Source organism: Panulirus ornatus, chromosome 53, assembly GCF_036320965.1.
Source record: "Panulirus ornatus isolate Po-2019 chromosome 53, ASM3632096v1, whole genome shotgun sequence".
Lineage (NCBI taxonomy): Eukaryota > Metazoa > Arthropoda > Malacostraca > Decapoda > Palinuridae > Panulirus > Panulirus ornatus.
The window spans coordinates 3323948-3350628 of NC_092276.1; the positions used below are offsets into that span (position 1 = coordinate 3323948).

Genomic DNA, 26681 nt, shown 5'->3' on the forward strand with positions numbered 1-26681 from the left:
GGTAACTGTTCCCTGGAATTAGGTCTCCCGTGAACTCATGTTATCCAAAAGCTTGCATTATCTGCAGTAATCGATTATATCTATCTTCATTTTAACACATTTGCTTCAAGCATTTGTACACAGTCCAAAAACAGATGAGGCGACAGCACACCTCCCTGTCGGAACCCCCCAGAGTCTCTCCCACTCCTGTATTATCGCTGCATTCACGGTTGTCTTGCATGGTTATTGATCCGATGAGTTTTTGTGGCTACAGTCATCCACTTTACAATGTTACCCACAGTTATTTGCCCACACAGACTCTCTGATTCTCTGAAATATTCAGGTATGTTTCCTACTCCACTTGCAACTTGTTTCGACGATAATTTTCCAGAGTGGAGACGAGATAAACCCTTCGTTTCCCTGGGTTTCAAGCCGCGTTACCCACCGCTCTACTGAGTCCATCCTTGTTCATTACGATAATGTTTCTCTCTCTCTCTCTCTCTCTCTCTCTCTCTCTCTCTCTCTCTCTCTCTCTCTCTCTCTCTGGTACATCATACTCAGTGTGAACCATCACAGATATCCCCCTCTCTTTAATTTACGGCGTTCAGTCTTACCCTTTGCTCGCCTGTTGGACAAATTGCTGAACGTGTCTCCACTCTTTCTAGGAGGTAGCTGTCTCGTCTCCCACCCAAGCGTTGCACCCAGGCAACGCCATCTCCCCCCAACCCCCAACCCCCAACCCCCTCACTCACTTTACGAGAGAACACCAGTTGGAGTCCCATCCCCGACCTGGAGACTCTTCAGGTGTTCGGCGCTTCCCTGAAGTTCTTCTTTGGGTATTTTTCCTTCTTCTTCTTGGTACATTGCTGGTCGCTTGACGCCTGGCGGGCTTGGGTTTAAGTTATCTACAGGATTTTTTTTCCTGTGGTACGTTGACCTGATCTCAAAACTTGACGTGCATCTCAAATTGGTTCTCTATGTATTTTGTTTGTAAGTCTGTTTCATCTTGATTCTTCGGTGACATTGTTAGTTGGAGCTACAGGAAAATTTTCTCTTATTTTTTTTTCTCGCTTTATTGTATATTGTTAATTAGGTGGTACTCAACACCTGCTCTTCCAAGTCTTCCAATTTTCAACCATGACTGAGTCTTTTGGGCATTACTCTTTTTCAGCCTCACCCGCGTGCCAGCTCATAATTGTTTCCGTCGTCTGGTCTTCATGTTTCCATCCATTTCTCAAACATCATCATTTTGTGTTCTTAGTGACGCCTCTCTCTCTCTCTCTCTCTCTCTCTCTCTCTCTCTCTCTCTCTCTCTCTCTCTCTCTCTCTCTCTCTCTCTCTCCTTGTGTCCACTAGGCTGTTGTCTTTCTCTTTCCCCACAGGGTTATTTAAATTGTATAACATCAGTTGTAATATCTCCCTAATGAAGGTCTGAGGTAGTTCCCTCCTTTTACAAGATCACCATCAATGTGAAATTCACTTTGCACAAACTCCGTTTAAACAGGTTTTGTGATAAGGATTTGTTTTATATCACGTCTGATTTATATATATATATATATATATATATATATATATATATATATATATATATATATATATGTGCCGGTTTTTAAATGTTCTTTTGTGTATAGGTTTCGAAAGATGCGATGCCTCTGATGAGCGACATTTGAAGATTTGGCGCAATTACACGCGGAGGAATATATGTCACAAATGATGAATATAACCGGTAATGTGAGATTAGAGTTCAAATTTGCTTCGAAATATGTAGCAGAAAAGATTCTGTTGTAGCGTGGACTGATGCAAGTTGATCATCGGCCGTTGAAAGAAGGTTTAGTCAGGAACTAGGTTTTGCGGCGGCGTAATATGGGTTACAGGGCGGCGTGAGCATATCATACCCAAGGGCGCGGAAGTGGACGGGGGGAGTATGTGACTCCGTAATCTTTTCATCATTATTTGAGAGTATGAACCTTGAATTGATTGGTGTTGGGAGATATTGATAGTAGGTGAGTATTGACACAGCATTTAGGTTGTACTTGTGAGTTAAGAGAAGCGTTAAAGTTATGGCGACACTTGTTTTATGTGACGTTACGCACTTATGCGTTAAGGTTCCGTTTTCTGTTCTTTGGAACAACTATATCTTTTCCATGATTTGATATCGGCAACATATGTCTTATGACTTTATGTACTTGTGAGGCACCTGCCCACTCATGTTTGTGACTCTATTTGTCCATATAATGTTATGTTTTGTTATCTGTTATTTCTGTTCATGTGATATTTCATGGCTGTCAGAGTTGCCAACATTTTGTCACGTAGGGTTCGGCCCTGCGGGTTCACGGTGTGGGGTCTGCTCCTACGTGGTCACGTGGGAATCAGCCCAGAACGTGCTCACCGCAGCACTTGGTTAGTTAAATATTCTACCACATTGTTGGCTGACATCTCTTATGGTGCATTTAAAGATTTGAAACGGATGCTCATTAATGGCGGGGAGATTTGTAACGGTGTTCGCGTCGGTTTGTTTACAATGGTTAGTTGGGCCCGTTATCACCAGGGTCGGGCCGCTGAGGGAGGGAGAGGGGGTGAAGTGACTGTTTTAGGAGAGCAATTAGACTGGAGAAAAGAGCAGTGTATCCCTGTCACCGTGAGCAAACATGGCCGCTGCGCGTATCAAAGTGATTTCCATATAGCCTTATCCTATTTTGGTGCGGAATTTCTCGGTGCTTAGGTTAGCGAACCCGCTATATTGTCCTCGTCGATTGATGACATCAGAGGGCCGAGGTAAAGCACGTGCAGAAGGGATGATTTGAATCACCCCTGAACACAGCCATATACGACCCTTTGACCTCGGCTTTACGACCCCCTTGGCTACGACGGCGTGACCTTTGATTTGACATTTTGAGGGTCAGGGGTCAAATATATCGCTTGTTAAGCCTACTGTAAACATGATTCTAACACAGCATAGTGAGCGCCAATGAGCTCTTTAAATCAGCTGGGTTTGGCCCACCCTCAGAAAGGCTATTCGTTATGGTGTTAAGCTCTCATTGTTAAGATACCGTTGAAACTCCAGACTCAGTGATAGTAAGAAAACGGCAGAAAGGTTATACTGTACGGAGATATATTAATAAAGTGCATGTTATCTTAGGGTCAGGGAGAAGTTTCAGTCGTTTAGTTCGGAGCGGGTCATTGTGGCTGACGCTCTGCCTCGTGGTCAGGAAAGAGGGTGGATGAATTATTAGTCACAGGTCAGGTCAGACAGGGGTCAAGGTCGGCAGATGATGATGATGTGTCTCCTGGCTCATAAGGTACGCGAGGAGCGAACAAGCCGGGTGGGGGGGGGGGGGGGGCAAGTGTTGCCTTAATATGCTGAAAAAAAAGAAAAATTTTTTTTTTAAACGACCACAAGTCTCAACTTCTGGACCACAATTTTAAGAACTTCATGACCTTGTTTCCGAAACTGATTTTTTTTAAACATTTTTTCAAACGCGCCATTACTTCAGGTTTCGTGAGTAATGGGTCGTTAAATTGGGCCACTGTATACGTTGTTTATTGATCGAAGAGAAGTATCCATAGAATATAGATGAAAAAAAAACAATCTATGGTACTTGTGAGGAAATTATTTTTTTTTTTAAAGTCTTAAGCGTGGAAACGTATTTATAGACTCACGATGTTCATGATATTGTGGTGAAAAGGTTGTGGTAATAATATTCCCTCTGAATCATGTTGGTGCAAACAACGAGATTTTTAAACGCCTTCCAAAAAAGAAAGGGAAAAAGAAGAAGCCAGGTGCGGGTATTTCTACACATCTGCTTGTGGTGGTCGGTGTTCGAACCCCCTCGGTCCTACCTCTCTCTCTCTCTCTCTCTCTCTCTCTCTCTCTCTCTCTCTCTCTCTCTCTCTCTCTCTCTCTCTCTCTCTCCGTACTTCCCCCCTTGACTCTACCACACCCCCTCTCCCCAAGCTCTTCCTCCCTCCCCTCTCACCACCACCACCCTCTCTCCCCAGGCTGTACCTCCCCTCTCACCACCACCACCCTCTCCCCAGGCTGTACCTCCCCTCTCACCACCACCACCGCCTCCCCAGGCTGTACCTACCCTCTCACCACCACCACCCTCTCTCCCCAGGCTGTACCTCATCACCCAACCACCTCCCCTCCCCTTCCCCTGACTCCACCACTCCCCGCCACCAGTCAAACGACTTCCACATGCGACTTTAACGATCATGACTCCTCCCCTTAATTAGTCATTTTAAAGTCATTTGTTTCGCACTCGGCTCGCGTTACGGCTCCAAAATGACAAATTTGGAGGGGAAAACGTACGTAAAATAATGACAGGTCCACCAATTATATATTTCATAATATTCCCTTTTTTTTTTCGTCTAGTATTAGGGTAGCTTAACATAGGAGTTGTATTTAGATATGCTTATTTATTATGCATCTCTTGTAATAAAGTTGATATAAACAACAATGTCTTGAAACGACAAAATGAATTCAGATATTATTATATTTAATCGCAGTTTCCCGCGTCAGCAAGGTAGCGCTAGGAAACAGATGAAGAATGGCCTATCCACACACACACACACACACACACACACATATATATATATATATATATATATATATATATATATATATATATATATATATATAAATTGGACGTTATCACGCAGATGCTGTGCATGCAATGTTAAACACGGTAACGAAGTGTAAGCAGCTATGTGTAATAGCACCTCACAGTCTCCCGTTACGTTTTACGAAAATGCTTCGAACATCGTAAAGAAAGCTTAAATTGTCAGTTGAATTAAAGCAGGGGATGGAAATAAGCTTTTGAGCTGACTATCGATTACGAGCTAATAGGCGGCTTGTGGTTCACGCCAGAGCCTTCCCCCTTGACTGATGTGCCACGCGCGACCTTACCAATACCCGTTTTTTGTTGTGGCATGGAAATGGCTGTAAGGCTGCTTCCTCTTGCCCTCCACCCACCAACCCCTCCTCCAACCGCCATACCTAACCGTCACCCACCCCAGGGGCAAAACCCCCCCGGGGGCTTCGCGCGTTGGACGATCTACTTCGTACTGCTTCTTGTAAGCAGTTGACCTTCCCATGTACCGTCCTCCGTCAGCAGGTGACCTCGTTATCGACCATCAAGTCTTCTGTTATCTCTCCTTCCCTTGTACAGTCCTCCAGCGGATGACCTCGACAAAGACCATCAGGTCTTCTATTATCTCTCCCTCCCGTGTACAGTCCTCCAGCAGATGACCTCGACAAAGACCATCAGGTCTTCTATTATCTCTCCCTCCCGTGTACAGTCCTCCAGCAGATGATCTCGACAAAGACCATCAGGTCTTCTATTATCTCTCCCTCCCGTGTACAGTCCTCCAGCAGATGATCTCGACAAAGACCATCAGGTCTTCTATTATCTCTCCCTCCCGTGTACAGTCCTCCAGCAGATGATCTCGACAAAGACCATCAGGTCTTCTATTATCTCTCCTTGCCAAGTACTCCCTTATGCGGTTTATGACACACTATATACCAGTACAGAACCTGATAGTATATAGGTAGTTACTGTATCCTTTTATGTTTCGTATTTGCCAGTGAAAGATGTTGAGGCAGTAGCTGGAAAGATGTTGAGGCAGTAGCTGGAAAGATGTTGAGGCAGTAGCTGGAAAGATGTTGAGGCAGTAACTGGAAAGATGTTGAGGCAGTAGCTGGAAAGATGTTGAGGCAGCAGCTGGAAAGATGTTGAGGCAGTAGCTGGAAAGATGTTGAGGCTAGTAGCTGGAAAGATGTTGAGGCAGTAGCTGGAAAGATGTTGAGGCAGTAGCTGGAAAGATGTTGAGGCAGTAGCTGGAAAGTTTGACGTTGCTACAGACGTGTTTATGTCTGTGTGATTGCGATTATTGCGTCGCGCGGAGAGAGAGTTTATATCTCTTGTTGCTTCGTCTCTAAGGTTTCTATATATGTCTTTACCTCTATGTATGTATGCACACACACACACGCACGCGCGCATCCCACACAAATCCAGGTAGCTGTTTATCGACCAGCTCTGGGGGGAGAAGATGAAAACCTTGGGTTGTGTGTAGGCTGACTGCCAATCTCAGAATTCGAACCCTTGCGGTTTTCGGTCCCGGGCTGGCTCGCAGTGACTCATGGTCAAGCAACGCTATGTGTGTGTGTGTGTGTGTGTGTGTGTGTGTGTGTGTGTGTGTGTGAAATTAACAAGGTAAGTTCAGAATAATAAAAAGATACACTTTAATTTATTCTTGAGTTAGATGTCCTTTTATTTTCATCGTGTGAAAATACGAAATAGCGTGTTAGATCCTCGTTCTGAATGCTCAAGAGATTCAGATTAAACTTAAGTCACAGTAATGGCCCGCTCAAGAGGTTAACACTCTTAGGCTTAGCAACATACGAGACTTAATCCTAATGTACATCACGTAATCCCTTCTGTTTTCTATAATTTGCCTCGATTATTTTCGTTTCCGGCAAGCAACGCCAAGGGGGGGGGGGGGGGAGTCTAGCCTTGGGTGTTGCGCTAATGTTACTAACTAATTGTTCCGCTCCACCGAGTCACCTTATGGTGTTAGGGTGTTTATATATATATATATATATATATATATATATATATATATATATATATATATATATATATATATATATATATATGATATCGGGAGGGAATTTCGACCCAGGTTGTTTACGCTGAAGTGTTGAAAGCGACTTCGCGTGCCTGATGAATTTAAGTTCGTTCATTAAGCTTCCAGTGAGTGTGTGTTTGTGGTGGATGACATATGTGTGACATTCTCATCCTGGGTGAAACTATGCGATGGTGAATGTGTCTACGTATGTCTGATGGTAATGCTTGTTACTGAGAGACATACACATACACTCTCTCGTACAGCCTCTGTTCCGCTGCCATTACGTGATTCCCGCCATCGTGGTCATAGAGAGAGAGAGAGAGAGAGAGAGAGAGAGAGAGAGAGAGAGAGAGAGAGAGAGAGAGAGAGAGAGCAGGTTTTATATCCATTGTATAATTCGACAGGCTTATATGCATATATGCTTCCATGAATGAGCTGGAGTATGGTTAAATCCACGAGTGGGGACACACACACACAAACACACACACACACACACACACACACACACACACACACACACACACACACTCCCTCCCTCACTCACTCACTCACTCACTCACTCACTCACTCACTCTCTCCCTCTTTCACAAAGAGTTATTCACATATACCTATGTAAAATACACATACTAACCCCCTTCCCTCCCCTCCCCTCGCACACCCCCAGCGGAAACTCATACATCTTCTTACACATACCTCACGTGTCTACTGGCTACACAGCTCGCTGTCTCCCCTCCCAAAAATCTTCTTCGCCCCTCACCCCTTGGCAGCACCACCTCCCTTCCCCCTAGACCTGCCACGCCTCAATCACCAAGCCGTCGCCTGCGTGTCCATTTAAATTATATATATATATATATATATATATTTTTTTTTTTTTTTTTTTTTTTTTTGGGCCGACGCGCAGACGACCTCCCCCTTAATTTATGACTCGAACGGCCGGAGTGACGCGTCACCCATTTGGGACAAAGCCGCAGTTAATTTTAGGCCGGTTAACCAGCGTGAACCGGGGGGGTTTCCTACGGTTAACGACGACCATAAAGAGTGTAAGGTTACTAATTAGAGGGAGGAGCAGAGTGAACGGGGTATGCTACAGGCGTGGAGGAAGGGAGGAGGAGCAGGAGGAGGGGAGCGCATTCTCGAACGCGAGACATTAGCGCGGGACGATACTGCGACCCCGCCTCACCTAACGGTGCTGCTCGCGTCGGCTCCCGCGCTGGAGGGTTGAGGACCGAGCGCGTATCTGTGTGCGTTATGTGAAGGCTTGGGGTAACTTTTTTTTTTTTTTTTGAGGGGGGTTTCCGTGCGTGAGTGTGGTGGGGGTTTGAGAGGGAGTTTAGCGTGGTGGGTGAGGGAGTGTGTGAAGACGTGGGCTGTGGGGTAGGGGTAATGGGCGTGTAGGATAGTTCGAAGGCGTGGGTGGGGGTTAGTGGGCGTGATAGAGGGATTGTGTGTAGGCGCGGGGGAGGGTTGATGGGCCTGGTGGGTATGGAGTTTGAAGGCGGGGGAAACCCCCATGCATTCCCACGGGAGACCCCCTCGCGATACCTCAGGAAACCCCATTGCAATCCCCCTGGAAACCCCATTACAATCCCATTGGAGACCCCATTGCAATCCCCCCGGAAACCCCCCTACGGAAAAAAAATACCCACTGAACTACAGAGTTTTCTATGTAGTGTTTCCCATTGAAGAACTGTAGAGGGAGAATCAGAACTACGAAGGTAGGTTATTTTGGTCATCACGATGACAATGCTGTAGCCAGGTACACTTATCCTCGAGGACGTCACTGTCGTGGGGAACATGTGGAACGCCAGGAGTCGACGGTAAAGTTCCACCTCTCCTTCGTGACACCTTCGCCTCACGTTCACCTCATGTCCACCTCGTTTTCTAATCAACTTCGTACATAAAAAGAAAAAAAGAAATAACAAGAGAGTAACATCAAAGAACTGTGCTCACTAAACCCCCTTTGTTCTCTCCTTTACCTAGAGCTATTTTGTCCACTTTACCACGTTTGGAGCGACGCGTACTGAGACACTCTGGGTTCAGAATGAGACACGCGAGGGAGGAAGGGGGTCTGGTCTGTGCTCAGAGCCTCGCCCCACGACATAGTACCCCCTGCAGGGCGAGGAAGTCGTTCTCCCTCTCCTTCCTCCGGTTCCTTGGTAGGTTCATACTATTTCCTCTTCCCGTAGGACGCATTTAGGATCCCAGGCTCTCCTCACAGGACATATCAGGTTTTTTTCAGGTCTCTAGGCAGATCAGGGCCGCTTCCTCCCACTCAGTGGACATGTCAGGGACTGCCAGGTCCCCTATTGGACATGTAAGGCCCTTCATGTCCCTTCTCTGAATGTGTCTGGGCATTGCAGACCCCCATGCAGGACATGCTAGTGCGCTTCGACCCCATCTACAGGACGCGTCGGGGCACTTTGATCTTCCTCCGATAAGACACACGTACTGACGGTCGGTTAGTAGACCCTCTTTTCTCGTCCTCCTCGGGAAGCGTGGTAGGATTTCTTAGTTTCCCCAAGATTTTAGGAGACATACAGTCGTCAAAAGCCTCTCACATGAATCCAGGGCATGTAGAGAGGGCGCGTTAGTGGATGCCTGCCTCCTACTGACCTCGCTACTGGGTTTTTGGATTTCCTCCGCAGCGAGAGTCGCGCGCGCCATTCAGGGCACCGTTGTTGTCATCCACACCAGCCGCTCAGGAGGAGTTTCCCTTCTGGCCCGAGTTGTCCGTCAGCTTTTGTCGTGGGAGACGCCTTTGGCATTTCCCAAACAGTTAGAGTTACGGACAAACACGCCCGTCAGTTTATACCCCGAGAGTTTAAATCGAAAACCGTCTTGCGAAAACGTGGTAATGAGACTGTCATTTTGTATGTTATTTTTTTACGTGAATTACAGTGTTATTCTCATATTCTTATGTTACACAGACATGTTGTTCGCATTTGCATATGGAGGTAGTACGGTGGGTAGGGAGAGTGTTGTTCCGAGGTGAGCCTTGCACCCTGTGGATGGTAGGAGAGGAGAGATACAAGGCTGGTCAAGAGATGGGCCGTGGGAGTATATACTCGTACTGGTGGAGAAATGGTCTCTGGAAATGCCACTGCTGGTGTAGAGATGAATACTGGAAATACCATTGGCAGAGAGATGTGCAGTGGAAATACCAGTGGTGGTGGAGAGATGGGCAGTGAGAATATCCGTAGTGGTGGAGAGGGTAGTGCAAATACTAGTGTTAGTGATGATAGGCTGTGTAAATGAATATCAGTGGTAGTGAAGATGGAGTGTGGGAGTGTACATTCATTGGTGATTGGGGAGAAGTTACAGACAGATGTAGATGTAGGGAGGATGTTGGAGAAGTGGAGATACATCGGTAATAGGAAAATGCAATGTTGTTGGAGTATGGATGGGTAGGTACTTGTTTGTGTAGAGGGAGGACTTGGGCGTACCTGCAGGTGTAGAGGGAGGACTAGACTAATGGGTACCTGCAGGTGTGGAGGGAAGTCGAAGGGGTACCTACAGGTATAGAGGGAGGTTTAGGGGAGAGTACCTGCAGGTGTACAGGGATGACTAAGGTGGGGGATACTAGGAGGTGTGTGGAGAGAGGACAGGAGTGGGAGTGTACCTGCAGGTGTGTAAGGAGAAGTGGAGAGCACCCACACCTGCAGGGAAGTAGGTTGAGTCCACAAGTGTGTGTGTGTGTGTGTGTGTGTGTGTGTGTGTGTGTGTGTGTGTGGGCGGTGGCAATACCCTGTCGGACCGACCTGTTAGTATTCGTGGCCGGACGCTTTACGAGCCGACATTCCTTGCTAATATTTATGTAATGGGTGCCTGAGAGCCCTCTTTGTACCGGAGTTATTGCCCGTGTCACATGGGTAAAAATTAACTTTTTGTGCCCCTGACTTATGTATAATTAGTTCTGGGAACGATTTTTCCAGCGGGTGAATGGCTCAAGAAGACGGTTCTTGGCCGGGGCTTTACCAGTCGGTGTTTCTCTCTTTTTTTTTCTCTCACTTGATTTGTCGGTCCGAGAAAAATTTCCGTGTTAAGGTCAGACTGGAATGGACGCCGTTCGACTGAAATTTCCAATTGTTCTGGTTTTATAAAGCTAGTTAGACCTCCTCCCCAGACGTTTAAAGCTCCTCGTTACAGGAGAACATGTGACGTAATACTCTCCTGAGAATTAATGAAACTATTGTATTCTGTTTTCCGCGTCACAACTACGGTATGTAGAGTGTCGTAGTAAAGAAAACTCTTGCTGTGTTCTCTGCCACAACTGCTTTTATGGTTTCCCTGAGTCGTGAACGAATATTTGTTGTTTGTCGCTGCCACACAAGTTGTACTCCGGGAATGAAGTAGATGTTTTGACGATAGGTGAGTCCATGGTGTCAAGTGACACTCCCTGTGTCAAGTGACCTCCCGCGTGTCAAGTGATCCCCTGTGTCAAGTGCCCCCCGTGTCAAGTGAACCCCTGTGTCAAGTGACCCCCTGTGTCAAGTGATCCCCTGTGCCAAGTGCCCCGTGTCAAGTACCCCCTGTGTCAAGTGACCCCCTGTGTCAAGTGATCCCCTGTGTCAAGTGACCCCCGGTGTCAGTAGACCCCCACCCATGTCAAAATGACCTTTGATGACCAGTTCGGCCGTGTGTTCGCGACCCCCGGCATTAAGTGACACTCGTTGTCAAGTGACACTCGAGGCCAAGTAATCCTCAATATCAAGTAACCCTCCTTGTCAAGACCTTTTGTTGCCAAGGTAACCCTCCTTGTCATGTGACCCCCTAGATGTCAAGTGACCTTAGATGTCAAGTGACCATCTAGGTGTCAAGCGACGTTCCCCTCGCGCCATGGTGACCCATTATTATGAAGACTCCTTCCTTTTATTCTATTTTCTTTTCTCCTCTCATCCTTGGAGTTTTGTAATGATTTCTTCCTGTAGAACTAGGGAGAGGATGTTATCCGTGAGTCAGGCACGGCCTGATTGGCTCGCTCCCTCCTGAGGTGATTCAATTAGAAGACCGAATCCGTGAATAGCTTCAGAGAACAACAGCTTTCGATCGGGACAAACTCGGACCTGCTGGGGCCCAGAGCCGACCCAACCTACTGAGATCTATTCAGAATTACGACTTCACGCACGTCTTGTCTCAGTGATGTTTATATACGACTAATGATGTTTATATACGACTGATGATGTTTATATACGACTAATGATGTTTATATACGACTAATGATGTTTATATACGACTAATGATGTTTATATACGACTAATGATGTTTATATACGACTAATAATTCATAATTAATTCAATTAATTATTTCCTTTGCTCGTGTCATTTGCCCCCATATTGCGAGAGCTATAAAGAAGCATGGCGAATTTGGACCTTCATTTCTTCCGAGCATTTTGCACAGGCGCTTGTAATTTTTTTTTTCATTGTCCTTTGCATTCAAGATTTTGAACACTCCGAGGACGCAGCATGAGTAAGTACACTCTTGACGCTTCTTCTTCAGTTTCCACCACGCGTTGCTGTTCGCGTCGGACGTGGCGATTTTTGTCAGCCGAGTTTGCTGAGCATCGCGTTTTTGTTTAACAACTGCACGTAAGCGACCCTGATGTACAGAAACGGAGTAGATAACCCAAGATTGTCTTAGAGATCTAAGGTACATTCCTGCTGAAAATATCATAGGAGAAGTGGTATAGCAGAGGGTTCTCGGTCTTGGCGACCTGATGACCACCTCCACCCTCCTTCCCTCCATCAAAATTGAGGTCATCAAGTATTTTTCTCGGGATCGTCAAAGTCTTCGAGACTGTCAGAGTCTTCAGGTCTTCCCGCTACATGATATATATATATTTTTTTTTTCAAGTTGTTAGACCTCTTTTGCTGTAATTTTCTGGTTTTGAGAAACACGCAAGCACAGATTTGCTGTTATGTTATGATGTGGTCACATTATGTTATGATGTGGTCACATTATGTTGTGATGATGATGTGGTCACATTATGTTATGATGTGGTCACATTATGTTGTGATGTGGTCACATTATGTTATGATGTGGTCACGTTATTAACCATGGAAAAACTGAAATGGATTATTTGAGGAAAAACGAGGTGTGAGGGACTGACTGTTCAATGTAGAGGATTGGCTGGGAGTGTGGCTTGACCTGTGACCTTTGGAGTCATTAGTCACGATAACTTACCATGAGAAATATGTGGACTGACCCTGAAGGTGAGTGTCCTAATTGTAAGCACGATGACATAGACCTTGAGCGTGGCTAACGAAAACTTGAGCATGATAACTAACCCTTGAACATGATAACTAACCCTTGAACATGATAACTAACTCTTGAACATGATAACTAACCCTTGAACATGATAACTAAACCTTGAACAAGATGATTAGCTCTTGAACAAGATAGGTGACCCTCGAACAAGATAATTAGCTCTTGAACAAGATAGGTAACCTTGAACAAGATAATTTGCCCTTGAACAATATAGGTGACCCTGGAACAAGAGAATGAACCCTTGAGTTTGAGGACGACAGTATGACCACCCCTGAGCACCAAGGCACGACCCTTAAGTATGATAACTCGACCCTTGATTGATTGGGGTCAGAGGTCGAATATATAGGTATTGCGGTTACAGTACACAATAAGAAGTGTCGGTATATAGTAGGAAGGTACAACAGGAACGTAGTGAAGATACAGATGTTACAGTGAAAGGAGGGTACAGGACTGTAAGTGAAGGAAGGGTATTGCTGCAGCAAGTGTTCCTGTAAGAAACTGTTAAGTGAGTATATTTGATGTGAGAAATACAGATAAAGGTAAGTGATGGTTCACTGAGTGTTGTGGTTAAGTATAATGGGTGATGGGATGACTGAATCAATGAGTATTGATTTGATAATGATGGAGTGTGTTGAATGAATGAGTGTTGACGTAAGACTTATTGGTTAAGAAAAGGAAAAATTTCGAGTCGAAGGGTTGACACACGAGGCGTTGGAATGGGTAGTATTAAGTACGTAAAGGAGGGCTTGACGGAGGAAATGAAGTTACAGTTTTCGGTTTTTTTTTTTTTTTTAGGTGTTTTTAGGCACTGGAAAATGCCAGTATAAATAAAGGACTTAGCAGCCTCATTCGAATCAAAAAAGCACTCATCTACGAGTTTATCTGTTCATTACTTTGGCTGAGTTCAGACTGATATAGCCTTAAATAGCTTTTTTTTTTAGATCAAATATTTTAGTTTTACAAATCGTATTGTGTAGATATACATAGCATTTCTGTGTTAGTGTGGGTGAAGGGTACGTGGCCAAAGGTTAGGTGGAGGCAAGTGTAGAGCATACAAGTTTCTCAAAGTCTTCTGTAATTTTGAATACTTGTGATGAATCACCTTTTCTTATTTTCTTTTTTTAAATTAATCAATTGATGTATTTTCAAATTGGCTTAGACGGCTGTTATGGGAATGGTATGTCTTAGACTGGGTATCATACTGGTAGGTCATAGGAGGTTATATCTTAGACTGGGTATCATACTGGTAGGTCATAGGAGGTTATATCTTAGACTGGGTATCATACTGGTAGGTCATAGGAGGTTATATCTCAGACTGGGTATCATACTGGTAGGTCATTGGAGGTTATTTCATAGACTGGATATCATACTGGTAGCTGGTCGCTTTGACTTTCTTGAAGGTAAGGGACACACCAGTGAAGATAAGAAGGTTATGGTGCGAGGGGTACCAGGAAGGAAAACGTCGTATTGCTATAAGGAAAAATATTGTTTGGAAGATGGTGTGTGTGTGTGTGTGTGTGTGTGTGTGTGTGTGTGAGGTTGGAGGAGCGTCGCTGCTCCTGGAAGACGTTCATATTTGGGTAATGGGATTGAGTCCCAATTTACGGGCAGTTATGGATGGCAGAACCACAGGTGCGGGCATAATAGTAAAAGGAAAAGTGTAAGTTACCACAAGACTCTTTAAACCGGCAGCTTGTTTGGTACCGCTGTGACATGTTTACCGTCGTACATACATCAAGAGATAATGTACTCATGAGACGACGCCAGGCTTCCCGAATACATCATGTGAGAACACCATGAGATACGCCATTATTATGCACGTGTAGTTAACACTAAATTTGCGAGAGGAGGAAGGCATAAAACACCCGTGAATCCAGATTTAATGCCTTCATACCCTTTCACACGCAGGTGTGTGCAGGTGTAACTTTTCCCGCGTGATTAACTTTACTTTTTAAGAAATAGAGGAGGGAAATATAATCCTGACTCACAACAGGGATAGTTTAGCTGATACTTTGTTTAGATAATTGGTTAGTAACATTGACACTGGATTTGTCGGAGGTTATAAGTGTGTATGTGATGTTCCTTGGTGTGTGTGTGGTGTTCGTGGGTGTGTGTGTGTGTGGTGTTCCTGGGTGTGTGTTTGGTGGTCCTGGGTGTGTGTGTGTGGTGTTCCTGGGTGTGTATGTGATGTTCCTGAGTGTGTGTGTGTGTGTGTGTGTGTGTGTGTGTGTGTGTGTGGTGTTCCTGGGTGTGTGTGTGTGTGTGTGTGTATGTGGTGTTCCTGGGTGTGTGTGTGTGTGTGTGTGTGTGTGTGTGTGTGTGTGTGTGTGTGTGGTGTTCTTGTGTGTGTGTAGTGTTCCTGGGTGTGTGTGTGTGTGTGTGTGTGTGTGTGTGTGTGTGTGGTGTTCCTGAGTGTGTCTGGGGTTCCTGTGTGTGTTGTTTCTGAGCATGACGAAGTGCACTCTACGGCCCGGCATGTTACGAGTAAAATCAGTAAAAGAGGATTTGAGAATAGAAAGAAGGGAGGAAAGAAAGAGGGGGAAAAGCAGCTTGGTGTTAGAGGAAGAAGGGTCCACTTTGCTAAGGCCTCAGCAGCTCATGTCTGGCAGACGCCGTGCAGGTGAATAACGTCTCCAGATCTTAATGGGAAGCCACTCTCCTCAGGCACAAATGTGTCGGACAAGGTCAGGTGTAAGAGCCCCCACCTTCAACCTGGGTGCAAGGGGGGCTCCTAAAGGTGTTATCCTAACTGCCTCGCATGCAAGCCAGGATCCAGTCTTGGGTCGGGTTCTTTTAACGCTCTGCCTGAAGGGGGCAGCGGTGGTTTTGTGCCCGTCTTGTGGTGGGCGTCGCGTCTGTGGTGCTTGCGAAGAGTCGCCCCATCGCCGTAGATAGTGCTGGCCTCTTCTCACGAAGATGATAAGTGACACATGCCCGTCTGGTAGACGAAGATGGTAAACCTTTTCTCTAGGCTGTGGTTTGTTTACACCAAACTCTAGATTGTATTGGGTTCTCTCAGTGTTAGGATGAAGATGGTTAATGTCATTATTGACTATGTTTCTTATATAGATGAAGATGGTTTATGTCATTATTGACTATTTTTATTATACAGAAAATGGTTTACTTTTCCTTCTTGATGAGGACGGCATCATTCCTTCCTGGGTGATAGCAATAGTTTGATTTTCCTGAAGACTCGTGGTTTCGTATCATATGTTCTGTGTCGACCGACATAGCAGAACAAGACCTTTCTAGAGAATGTTGGTTTATATTCTCTGTAGATGGTGATTTCTTCTTTATATATATACATAGATGTCTTTTCCTTCATGGTCGGTGGCTCAGTTGCGTCAGAGATACATAGACGACTGGGCTTTGGAGAAAATGCCATCACTCTTTTCATTTCCCTGTTCCTCCGGTTGTTAAGACTCTTAATTGTTCCCGGACGGACGATGACGGATAATGATGATGGTTCCCCACTGTTTTTTTTCTTTTTGTCTTATCTCTCAAGCAGTTTTCTGTTGGACTTTACCTGGTGGTCAGGGATCGATTCCTTGGCTGCTTCGTAGACTGTGTCGATTTGGCATATTCCTGCCTTCTTGTTGACGCCCCCGACTCTCTCTCTCTCTCTCTCTCTCTCTCTCTTAAAGGTGTGCCAGAGCCTGGAGAACTGTGTCAAGTCCTTGGCCCGCCGCCGACACAGTTTAATCCGCCAGCATGGATGTGTATCGGACCCGCATTCCGCCCAAGAGCGTAAGAATGTAGGATTCTGCCGGCGACCTGTATATGCCGGTCATATCGGTGACGCAGTACCCAGATACCTACCTAAGGCTGAAGAGCGTCCATCTGGCACCTTATATGGGAGAGTTTATAGCCCACGATAGTAATCGTGTGAGAGGAATAGATGATTATGCCAGATATGAATAGCAGACTAGATGTGCCTTGGAAGCACATAACTGCAAAGGCTAAAGAAACGCGTTGGAAATATGGCATTTAAGGGAAGCCAATATATATATATATATATATATATATATATATATATATATATATATATAGTTTTTTTATTTTTTTTTTTTTGCTGAAAGGACGTTGAATAATGTGTTGGGTTCTCGCGCCTTACAAACTCCTCAGAATCACCTTATACAAGTTTGTTTTCATGAGCGCCATTGTCCACGCGTGTGTGCTCATATCTCATTCAGTAATTTACACGTTATCTCGCTTATCTATTACTCTTTGAGCGTCTTCAGCTCTCTCAACGCCTCGCAGTTTGCCTCGTCGAAAGTCCATCCATGTTGGGCTGCCTCCTCCTCGCTTTCGAGATGTGCTTAATGTTTTAGACTTATGCCTTCATACTTTCACGTTCAGGACCAGGAAATTTACTTGTTTTAAACTTTACGGACTTTAGTAGGTAAGGGACAGTAGTTCAGTTCCCAGGACACACACACACACACACACACACACACACACACACACACACACACACACACACACACACAACGAATGAAATGAAACACAGTCTGTCCGTAGAGTTTGGAGTGAGGTGGTTCACTGCATGGGGACCTGGTCCCGGCCGTATTTGAGGAACGTACTTCACTCACTTTTTCACTCTCTCTTTTTCTGCACTCTCTTTAAACTGGGGAGGGAGAGAGAGAGGGAGGGAGAGGTAGATCCATGAATAATTACGGAGGCAGACTGGCCGTAGAGGGAGGCTGAATGAGAGGGTAGTGAGCGACGAAGGAGAGCCAGAATAAGGAAGGTTGCAAACCAGACCCTAGTGCCACATCCCGTCAGAAGCTTATTGCAGTGAACTTTCGTATATTGAAGATGTTGATGATACTATATAATGACCGATTTTCTTATTATTTTTTTAATTTAAGGCTGTTAAGGCAAGTGGAAGTTGTCAGGATAGGATAATGACTTGAATCTAGTTTGAATCAAATTATTATTATTAGAGGATGTGTGGATCAGGTGTTTGCTTTGAAGAATGTATGTGAGAAATACTTAGAAAAGCAAATGGATTTGTATGTAGCATTTATGGATCTGGAGAAGGCATATGATAGAGTTGATAGAGATGCTCTGTGGAAGGTATTAAGAATATATGGTGTGGGAGGCAAGTTGTTAGAAGCAGTGAAAAGTTTTTATCGAGGATGTAAGGTATGTGTACGTGTAGGAAGAGAGGAAAGTGATTGGTTCTCAGTGAATGTAGGTTTGCGGCAGGGGTGTGTGATGTCTCCATGGTTGTTTAATTTGTTTATGGATGGGGTTGTTAGGGAGGTAAATGCAAGAGTCTTGGAAAGAGGGGCAAGTATGAAGTCTGTTGGGGATGAGAGAGCTTGGGAAGTGAGTCAGTTGTTGTTCGCTGATGATACAGCGCTGGTGGCGGATTCATGTGAGAAACTGCAGAAGCTGGTGACGGAGTTTGGTAAAGTGTGTGGAAGAAGAAAGTTAAGAGTAAATGTGAATAAGAGCAAGGTTATTAGGTACAGTAGGGTTGAGGGTCAAGTCAATTGGGAGGTGAGTTTGAATGGTGAAAAACTGGAGGAAGTGAAGTGTTTTAGATATCTTGGAGTGGATCTGTCAGCGGATGGAACCATGGAAGCGGAAGTGGATCATAGGGTGGGGGAGGGGGCGAAAATTTTGGGAGCCTTGAAAAATGTGTGGAAGTCGAGAACATTATCCCGGAAAGCAAAAATGGGTATGTTTGAAGGAATAGTAGTTCCAACAATGTTGTATGGTTGCGAGGCGTGGGCTATGGATAGAGTTGTGCGCAGGAGGATGGATGTGCTGGAAATGAGATGTTTGAGGACAATGTGTGGTGTGAGGTGGTTTGATCGAGTAAGTAACGTAAGGGTAAGAGAGATGTGTGGAAATAAAAAGAGCGTGGTTGAGAGAGCAGAAGAGGGTGTTTTAAAATGGTTTGGGCACATGGAGAGAATGAGTGAGGAAAGATTGACCAAGAGGATATATGTGTCGGAGGTGGAGGGAACGAGGAGAAGAGGGAGACCAAATTGGAGGTGGAAAGATGGAGTGAAAAAGATTTTGTGTGATCGGGGCCTGAACATGCAGGAGGGTGAAAGGAGGGCAAGGAATAGAGTGAATTGGAGCGATGTGGTATACAGGGGTTGACGTGCTGTCAGTGGATTGAATCAAGGCATGTGAAGCGTCCGGGGTAAACCATGGAAAGCTGTGTAGGTATGTATATTTGTGTGTGTGGACGTGTGTATGTACATGTGTATGGGGGGGGGTTGGGCCATTTCTTTCGTCTGTTTCCTTGCGCTACCTCGCAAACGCGGGAGACAGCGACAAAGTATAAAAAAAAAAAAAAAAAAAAAAAAAAATTATTATTATTATTATTATTATTATTGCTATTACTATTATTATTATTAAAGGTTTACATTTCGTACATAGGCCGTTACATTGCTTCACTGAGGATGTTTCACTCAGGATGCTTCGATCCTTGTGCTGTTTCGCCGTTCCTTCACTCAGATTGTTTCAGAATGGTTCACTCACTGTACTTCATAGTAGTTTACTCAGTGCTTCACTCGGTGTTTCATCCGGAATGCTTCTCCCTGCTTCATTCAGGGTGCTACACCGAGAGTGCTTCATTCAGGGTGCTACACCGAGAGTGCCTCATTCAGTGCTTCGCCGAGTCCTTATACCCAGATCATTCATTGGGGTCTTCTGAAGGTCGTAGACAATGTTATCTCCACCGCATGAATTATATCCTGAACGAGAATTATGCTTTAACAAGCATCATAACGAAAGAGGCAAAGAAAAATGGGGGTAGCAAGACCTCCTTTAAGGACGCCCGGAGCCACCGTTCTCGGCAGACGGACCATTATTCACTCTATCATCGCCTTTTTTTTATTTTTTCCACCTCATTATTCCATAACCTCGAGACAGTAGGTCGCCTCCGGACGGAAAATCCACCGAGATAATGTTGGCGGGACTTGCTGACAGATGTTTATAAATTAGGGGCGCCGCCGCCCAGTCATGGAGGGTAATGCGTGTTGCGGGGGTTACAGGAGGGTTCACCCAGGACAATAGGAGATGAATCATGATCCTGCAGGATAATATGTATGGCGGTGCTGGTGCTGCCCTGCCCTGCCTTGCCTTCCCCTCCCTCACTCCTGCAGGAGAGCTCGCAGTCCTCCAGGGATCACGAGGAGAGGTTGCACGGCGTGTAGTTGTGCTGGTCTCTTCTGTTGGAGGCGGGTTTCTCTCTCTCTCTCTCTCTCTCTCTCCTGACACTTCGCCGCTTGCCGTTGTGCAGAGCTTGTTGGCTGTCGAGGGTCGTTCCTGTGAATCTTTCTTGGACGTGGCTTGAAAGGGCGTCGCCCTATGCCCCCTTTCCTTCCTCGGGTGGCTTGAGAGGGTATCCTGGTGCTTCCTCCCTGGGTGTGACTAGAGAGGATCCCCTCCTGGTGCCTCCTACGTGGGTGTGGCATGAGTGGGGTTTCTGTGGGTCTTTTTCTCCGATGCCCCCTTCCTCGTTGTGACCTGAGAGGATGCTTTTCTTCACCCTATACATACTCTGGCTTGAGTGAGTGCTTCTTCATTGGGCACGAGGTCTTGGAAGAACATACCCATACAGTGAATTACTTTAAATACTGTTTTTGCTAGATATAAGTGGCCCAGCCACTTGCAAACCTACCCCCAGACCCTAGCCATCGTATATATCAGCATTCCTGGAGAAGCGCATAGTTACAAGCAGAATCCAGTTGCAAGCGCTTCCATATTCTTTTTTTTACAGTCAGAATGTATTCCTTTGAAAGCACAATCTCTCTCAATCACAATTATTGCACATCCAGATGAACCTTGGTAAGCCAAGTGAAGCAGACAGAATCTAGTTGCAAGCACTACCCTTTTTTTTACGATCAGATTGTATTCCTTTGAAAGCACAAACTCTCTCAGTCAATTATTGCACATCCAGGTGAACCTTGGTAAGCCAAGTGAAGCATTGTATATGTATATATCTTGAAGTATCGATCGTTTGCATAAGTATTTCGTGCTGTTTTCCCCTTGGGTTTAGAATGGTAAAGTTAGTCTAATTATCGCATTTTCTCGGCCATTTCACCCAGACCGGTATTCCTCGATCGTCTCTTCGAGTGGCGATTGGAAGGCCCGTAACTGCCCCATTGTTTGCTGGAAGTAGAGGGGGTGGGGGGCACATTATCCCCTGTTGCTGTTGTTTGGTGATGGTGGTGGTAGATGGTGGTGGTAGGTGGTGGTGGTTGAGACGGGCGGTGCTATCTGTACGGTAGCAGAGATGTGGTGGTGGGTGGTAGTGGAGACTTTTTCTTTTTTCAGGTGGTATTGACGCTGGGTGGCAGTGGTGTATTGTGGCGGTTGCAGTTTAGTGTAGTTGTGGTTGGTGATGGTCGTATGGTTGGCAGCGATGGTTAGTGATAGTAGCGCGTCGTGGTGATGGTGTCTGAGGGTGAAAATGAGGGTGAAAAATGACGATGATATCATTTGTTCTTCTGGTGATGACGTCAGGTGATAATGGTGGAGATGGTGATGATGATGATGGTGATGATGGATGATGATGATGGTATTGTTCTTGTCGTTATTGCCCATGTTGGTGATAGTGATGGTTAATGGTCGAGATGGTACCGACAGACTTTGGAGTTTCTGGAGGTTGCGTGTGACCTAATTATGCCACGTGAATCCTAAGATGACCTCACCTGAATCCAGGTGAAGAGGTGTCTCCTGAGCAGGAGGCTTAGGAGAAAAGCTTTGCTAAAAGTCGTTGGGCCGAATGTAAGCCCTCTGGTGAAACCTTGATAAAGTGGTGCATTTGACTCCTTGTTGAACACACTAACGTTGCAGTTGAAGCTCCGAGGACCGTTTTCTTTATCCCGAAATTTCCGAAATTAACTTCGAGAAAGCGCTTTAAGGGAAGACTTAAAAACCCTTAGTGGCACTAGCTCAAGTCACGGTATCAAAAGTTGAACGACAAAAAACAAACAAACAAACAAACAAAGAAAACGGTAAGTGAAGCTCCATGAACCTCACTTGACTCGGTACGAATCCCAACACCGGGACGAAGCTGCAGGAGTCTGGTGGGATGAGTCAGTTCCCTCAGTGGTTCACGGGTTCAAATTCCAGTGGCTTCAGGAAAGCTTCCACCTCACCTACTTAGATTAAACCCTACGAGAGGGGTGTGGGGGGGGGGGGGGCAAGGTGAGTTTTTTGTTCAAGTGACACAGTTAAGTTCCCTTTTAAACCTCTTGGTTTCTTGTAGAGGAGAAGAGCCACCTGGCGAAGCTTCGACTGGGCTTCCTTTGAGTCGAACTCCACAAAGAGTGGGTTCTAGACTTCTTTTTTCTTCTGGATCCTCGAGCATCAGTTGTACTCCCTTGTATGCAGCAACACGAGGGCTTCGTCTAGCGGGAGGCTCCCAACCTAACTTCTTTCAAGTACCTCATTTAATTTAATCTTAATTGTGGTACTTATCTTTATGGAGCAAGAGCCGATGTTAGACGTCAGGCGTAAAACAGTTAGATTCTTCTTTCTCTCTCGCCCCTCCGCCCTCACACACACACACACACACACACACACACACACACACACACTCATGAATTTATCTGACTTCACTTTAAAACCAGTTGCAACAAAAACTACCAGAAAAAGAAAGAAGACATCGTCTGAAATTAAACAGAAGTATTATTTGCAGTATTTTTAAGACACGGCCTTTACGTCTAGCCCAGCCATCGTGGTGTTCTTTTTTTCTCCCCCCCCCCCTCCTCTCCTTGGGGTTAGCGCAATTACATAAGGCTCAAGTATGATGAAGGTTAGGTCTTATATCTCCATGGTCATTCGTTCGGCCGGCGTTCTTATTTGTCCATTTGTATTTATATATTTTACCAAGTGGGAGGGGCGAGCTAATCCCATCTGTAATGGTAGAACGAGGTAATGATTCGGGTTTTATGTCCTCGGCACACGTGGATACATATATATATATATATATATATATATATATATATATATATATATATATATATATCCGTGGGGATAGGGGAGAAAGAATACTTCCCACGTATTCCCTGCGTGTCGTAGAAGGCGACTAAAAGGGAAGGGAGCGGGGGGCTGGAAATCCTCCCCTCTCATTTTTTTTTTTTAATTTTCCAAAAGAAGGAAAGAGAAGGGGGCCAGGTGAGCATATTCCCTCTAAGGCCCAGTCCTCTGTTCTTAACGCTCCCTCGCTAATGCGGGAAATGGCGAACAGTATAAATATATATATATATATATATATATATATATATATATATATATATATATATATATATATATATATATATATATGTGTGTGTGTGTGTGTGTGTGTGTGTATTATTTTTTAATCAAGCAGAACATGAGGAGACCACATGGAATTCATGTGAACGTTTGAGGCTTTTGATCCCAGAAGCGATCAGCAGTCCCAGGTGTTGGGATATGGGGAAAATCTGGCTCTTGTTTGTAGGTTGTGATTTTTGTCCGTACGTAAAAACGATTTTTTTTATAACGATATCCTTCCCCTTTCTCCATTTTCTGAGGATGTTTTTTTTCTTTCTTTGTGTGGGAGGGGGGATTTATTCCTCTTGTCTGTCTGTCTGTCTGTAATGTTCTTTTATATATTTTTGCTCGCATTCTACCTTTTTCTTATGTTTGTCCTCAGTACATATTTTCTTTCTTTTTCTGTACTCCATGTTTTCCTGCTTGCTTTTTTCATTATTTTCTTTAGTTCATTCATTCTCCCTTCTTTTGTTACGTTTTTCATAGGTTTTTATTCATTTCGTTCTCTCTATTGTCTTTTCTGATTATTTCGTGTCTCCGTCGATTTTTGTTACGTTTTCCAAAGTTAATTCCGTCACTCGCTCTATATTTTTTTTCCCTCTCAGTAGTCTGTTTGGAGTTAATTGTTGCCGTAGGCTCTCAGTACTGGTGAAGGGAAGTTTATTGTTGCCGTAGGCTCTCAGGACTGGTGAAGGGAAGTTTATTGTTGCCGTAGGCTCTCAGGACTGGTGAAGGGAAGTTTATTGTTGCTGTATGCTCTCAGGACTGGTGAAGGGAAGTTTATTGTTGCTGTAGGCTCTCGGGACTGGTGAAGGGAAGTATATTGTTGCCTTAGGCTCTCAGGACTGGTGAAGGGAAGTTTATTGTTGCCTTAGGCTCTCAGTACTGGTGACGTTAAGTGGGTCAGAGGCTCTCAGTGCTACGGACGTCAAGTACAACGCATGCTCCCTGTACTGGGGACGCTGAGTGTGTCGGAGGCACTCACTGTAGGAAGGTGTTTATTAGGCCGTCATGTACTAGGGAAGCTGAGTGCGCGCGTCGCGCGTTCGCCAGATCCGTAAAGTTACGCCTGTGTTGTAAGGCCACAACACTAGGGAACTTTTCCTTGACGTAAAGCCACATTACGACGGGGAAGTGTGTCGTGTCGTAACCTCATACCGCTTCTTAGAAAACTTGGCCGTCGCGTTTTGCCCCAGGGCGCCGGAGGAGTTTGCCACGTCGTAATGTTTTTAGTATAAGAGGCGTCGGCTCTTTCGCAAGACTCCGGTAATGGTGGAATGATGGTTCTGTCTGGGCATAACTTGGGGTCCTTGCGTAGCACCTCTTTTATTTTCACAGAAGGGGGGCAGGCGTAGCGGAAGCGGGGTAACTATGTGTAAAATGTGTTTTTACGTGTGTGTGTGTGTGTGTGTGTGTGGGTATAAATGTGTCTCTTCGTCCTCGCCGTCCGTTTTCTTGTGGATCATGTGACTTCATATTATTCCTCTTCATCATCTTGTATGTGCTGACCTTAAGTATGGTTCCTCCGAGAGTTAGGTCTCTTTAGGGATGAGTTGGTAATGGAACACACACAGTTTGGACTGGTATACACGTGAGCACTTTGGAAGGAGAGAGAACGGAAGACCTGGTGGTCTTTGATGTTATCTGCTGTAGGACAGAACCTGGAAAGAACAGATTACGGCAGACCTGACGTTTTGTGACGAGGTTGTCATGCAGAAGGACGGTACATTGAGAAGGAGAGATGACTGAAGACCTGATGGTCTCTGACGAAGTTATCTGCAGGAGGACAGTGCATGGGAAGAGCAGATAACAGAGGACCAGATGGTTTATAACCAGGTTATCTGCTGGAGGAGAGTAATGGGGTCTTACGTTCCTCATCTCTGTAGGAGAAAGGATTTAAGACAAGGTTTATATGCAAAAATATGACTGTAAAACGTTCTTGCATTGCTCTTTAGGAACATTTAGGCTTGTGGTCGGTTCTCTAACATTTTATATTGACAAATACCACATAAGTATAGACCGACATCTGACCTCCTGACTCTCCGCTCTGCCAAGAGAGCCCATCGTGGCGTGAGTGTGGTACTGCGGCGCGAGAGTTGGCGCGGGTTTCTCCAGCACCACACACATACCTGGCGAGCGTGGACACGCCCTGAGCTGGGGAGTCACACGGCCCAAACCCCCCTGTTGCCCGGGCACGGCGATTTGTCACCGTCTAATGGGCGTCGCTTACAGGCCTTAACAAGCAGTTGAGCGGTGCGGAAACTGTGCCGTGATGGTGGCTTCGGGAGTCCGAAGGGCACTTCGCTGACAAACGATCGTCCCAAGGCCGTCCGACCCGGCTCCCGCAGGTAAGTCATCGTCGTCCACTTCAGTAAAATCATATCAGCCACCTGTAAAGCCTTGCTTACAGCCGAGTCTGGCCCCCTTGGCAGACAACATTGTGCCTTTTTTTTTCTAATTGAGTTTCTCCTCCAAGAAAAGACCAGTCCATACGGGCTTTTGTTCAGTAATTGACAAGATCTGTGGGTCAAATTGAAACCAACGAAGACCATTGGAAGTAAGTGTGTGTGTGTGTGGGTCGGCGGTCGGTGGGTGTGTAGGGAGCCGGAGGACACGTTTGTCTTGCAACAATCTCAGGTAATGATACCGGAGCGTGAGTGGGGCGCTGGGAGGGAGGAGGGAGGGAAGGAAAGGGGGCTGCTGGCGACGATGATGGAGGAGTGGGGGACGCCCTAGGGGGAAGGAAGAGAAGGAGGAGGAGCCATAGCGACGGACATGTGAAAAATGAAAGGAAAAAAAAACTTGGACGGGTTGAAGGGCGTGTAGGGTGACGGAGGTGGCCGTGTTCCTCACGTCCCCTTTGGGATTCATGCGCCCCGGCCAGGTACTGTATGGGGGAAGGCGGCGCCCACTGGCTGGTTTAGATGGGCGGTGATACTAGGGGGCACGGCCAGAGCCACTAGCACCGAGGGAGCGCCGGACGAGCGAGCCAGCTTAGGTGTCGCTGCTTATTATTTTAGGATGGGCCGAGGATTCGGGGATATCGTGGAGTTGATGAGAAAGTACTTTGCGTCGCCATACACCAACTGTTTGGAACATTCATCCTTTTGTGGCTTACGCTGAGGAAAGTTCTCCTCCACTTCCAGTGTGAGAAATGTCTGAGGACCGAGGATCCAGGTATCATAGAGTTGAACAGAGTTGTAGTAAAGATTCGTCAACGAGAACCATTTTTTCTTGACGCCTCTCGTTCCAGCATAAGCCATACAAAATTTCTCAAAACAAGAATCTACTTTTACATGTGTCGCGGGACATATTTTTTCTCGACTTTTCATGCGTGTCTTAGGGCTTTCCATGTGTCTCAAGACGTAACGTGTTTCTCAGGACTTTACATGCGTCTCAGGACATCATGCCTGTCTCAGGACTTTACATGTCAGCCATTTTCAGTGTTGATAAGTGAATGATATTAGCTAGAGACTCAGCAGTCCAGTCATTCTTTGGACAGACGATTTGCAAACCAGGCGGGATGATAGTATACA

At 45.5% G+C, this 26681-nt stretch overlaps 1 long non-coding RNA gene across 1 annotated transcript in view; it reads left to right on the forward strand.

Moving 5' to 3' along the window:
- Window positions 1-25521, forward strand: part of LOC139765136 (uncharacterized) — a 36863-nt gene extending 11342 nt beyond the window's left edge. The window contains exon 3 of the long non-coding RNA XR_011716585.1: window positions 25201-25521. This is a non-coding gene — a long non-coding RNA (uncharacterized lncRNA). The remainder of the gene's footprint in view (window positions 1-25200) is intronic.
- Window positions 25522-26681: the final 1160 nt, after the last annotated feature.